The sequence below is a fragment of the Chiloscyllium plagiosum genome, chromosome 48 (assembly GCF_004010195.1).
Source record: "Chiloscyllium plagiosum isolate BGI_BamShark_2017 chromosome 48, ASM401019v2, whole genome shotgun sequence".
NCBI classification, from domain to species: domain Eukaryota; kingdom Metazoa; phylum Chordata; class Chondrichthyes; order Orectolobiformes; family Hemiscylliidae; genus Chiloscyllium; species Chiloscyllium plagiosum.
The window spans coordinates 5,511,657-5,514,423 of record NC_057757.1 but is presented as its reverse complement, the minus strand read 5'-3'; the positions used below and the strand labels follow the sequence as shown (position 1 = coordinate 5,514,423).

General features: G+C 48.0%; 1 protein-coding gene across 2 annotated transcripts in view; it reads left to right on the top strand.

Annotated features, from left to right (window-relative positions):
- The first annotated feature begins 1,729 nt into the window (after positions 1–1,729).
- The window catches only part of LOC122544346 (rho guanine nucleotide exchange factor 15-like), a 51,583-nt gene continuing 50,545 nt past the window's right edge, over positions 1,730–2,767 (top strand). For both annotated transcript variants that reach the window (XM_043683556.1, XM_043683554.1), the window contains exon 1: positions 1,730–2,019. The gene's annotated coding sequence lies outside the window, so the exon portion shown is untranslated. The remainder of the gene's footprint in view (positions 2,020–2,767) is intronic.

The following is a 2,767-nucleotide window of genomic DNA, read 5'->3' as shown; positions in this document are numbered from 1 at the left end:
ATCTTCCCTCTCAAGCCCCTGAAGATTATTATTATTGAGCAGGGTCCTCAGTTTATGAATAGCTAACAAACACCCATAAGCTATGAACATAATCACGGGAGTGTAATCTTAAATATTGACTGTTTGGCCAAACCTGAAAAGGCCAACCTGACCAAATCAGAGGAAGAATACCTCAACTTCCACCTGGGCAGCCTACAGCCAAGAGGATTCAACATTGAGTTCTCTAATTTCAAGTAACCATCCCACCCATCCCCTGACTCCCTTCCTTCCCTCCGACCCACCCTTCTTTCAGCTACCAACCGGATTCATCCCTCCCATCGAACAACCAGGTTGTACCCACTACCTGTGTCCACCTATCACTGCCTCACAATTGCGCTGCTCTCCCCGCCCCCTTTATCAGCGCCCCCTACCCCCACATCTAGTTCTGAAAAGGGGTTAATATCCGAAACGTTGATCTCGCCACCTCCTGATGCTGCCTGGCTTACTGTGTTCTTCCAGCCTACCTTACAAATATTTCTTGTACTTACCAATGGCTCCTTTCTAATATCCTGCATTGTGTGTCAAATCGACTTCCAGACCTGGACGCAGGGGACTGCCTGTAGTTCCTGCTCCTCGGATGCTGCCTGACCTGTTGTGCTTTTCCAGCACCGCTCTAATCTTAAAAACTGTAGGTTTCAAGGCTCCTTTCTAATATCCTGCATTGTGTGTCAAATCGACTTCCAGACCCGGACGCAGGGGACTGCCTGTAGTTCCCGCTCCTCGGATGCTGCCTGACCTGCTGTGCTTTTCCAGCAACACTCTAATCTTAAAAACTGTAGGTTTCAATAAGGTTGCCTCTTGTTCTTCTGAACCCCAGTGAGCCCAATTGCTAACCTACTCAACCTGCATACCTGGGATCATCCTGGTGTGCCAACCTCTGTAGGATGCCGACAGTGTGGGAAGCAGGCCATTCAGCCCATGCCAATCCTCTGAAGGGCATCCCGCCCAGACCCACTCTATCCATATTATCCTGCATTTTGCATGGCCAATCCACCTAACCTGCGCATCCCTGTACACTAAGGGGCCATAAGACACAGGAGTGGCTCACTTAACCATATGTGCATTGTCTGAGAGTAAGGCCATTCGATCATAGCTGATGGGACAACTTAGCATGGCCAATCTGCATAACCTGCAGGAGGAAACCGGAGCACGCAAAGGAAACCCACGCAGACACGGGGGGGTGCAAATCGAACCCAAGTCCCTGACGCTGGCACTGAGCCACTCCTGACCTTCCTCCAGTGCCAGTCTATAAAGTGACCAAGGCTTCTAACAATTTCCTCAACACTTCTTTCTGAAGACATTGAAAAAGGTGAGACTCAGTTCTGATATCAACAACCACTTGATGGAGGTGCACTCCCCTCCCCTCCAAAAAAAAAGCTAGTGCTTCCAAATAAACCTGTTGGACTCTAACCTGGCGTTGTGTGATTTTTTTTTTGTAACTTTGTCCATCCCAGTCCAACACCGGCTCCCCCACATCACCTTTCCTTGCGAGTTTTTCTTTGCAAATCCCCAATTTAGCTCAACGCCAGCCCTTCCCTCTCCACCTCTCGGTCTGATCAAAATAAAAAAAAACCCCCCCGTGGGTTGCTCTTGTATTTTCCACGCATTTCCTGCGACTCTCAGACAATGCATGTTTGGTTAAGTGAGTCACATGCTCAAAATACATCCCGTATCGTTTCCTAAACACACCTCTTAGGAGTGGGAGGGAGAGAGACTTGGCAGAGGTATTCCACGCTGCCTCGTTGCAAACTTTGTGTCTTCAGGGATCCTGCTCTCAATCTGCTCAAACCAGAGAGGCAGATAAACACCCTCCTCAGAATAACTCCAGCTTTCGGGATTTCTCCTCACTTTTGAACAATGTGAACGGGAAGCACAATTGAACTCACAACTGCATCTGTCTGAAATGATTCGTGTTTTTTTTAAACCCCCAACTTTGATCGGAATGGTGGCTTGGACAACTGAATGAACAATGAGCAGGAGGTGAGCAACTGGCTGTGACACTGTCAAAAAAAAACTATTCCTGAGTCTGCCAGGAGTTGTAAGATCAGGAGAGTTAAACAAACTTGGGGAGGGGAAATACATTTTGTGTGTGTGTGTGTGTTATTAAGAGTCGATGTAGTTTTGTTTCGTACCTTTGATCAGGTTTTGTGCAGGCAAAGGTCAGGTTTTCAGGGAATTTCACAGAGTTATGGGTGTGTGACGAATGTTACAGAGAGATGTTTTCAGAAGGAGAGAGTCCCACTTCTTTTTTTTTAAATTTTTTTTTAAAAGATCTGGCTCGAGAGCTCCAGAAAGGCAGGGAGTTTTGTCTTCGAACTGAGGCCAGATGTGGGAAGACATTGCACGGTGTGTTGCCTCCCCAGGTCGAATAGCCAGCCACCCACTTCACTGTGGATTGGGGAGGGAAAGCAGCCTGATGCAGGGAAGCCTAGTCAATGTGTTTTGTTGCATTAAATCTCTTATCTCTTCCCCCCCCCCAATAAAGACAAAACTCTTTGCAAAAGTATTGTGGGCAGGTCACTATATTGCACAGCAAGAGGGTGAGGCGCCTTCGGGACTGACTCAATGATCCAATATCCGCTCCTGCACTTTCCCAGATTCCTGGCAATGAGACTCCACAGAGTGCCGACTGGCCCAAGTTGCAACATGAATGAATCTGAGTTGGGAGGAAGGAACTCCCAACTAGGAGTGTGTCATCACTATTTACGGGGGGGGTCCCCTGGGGAGG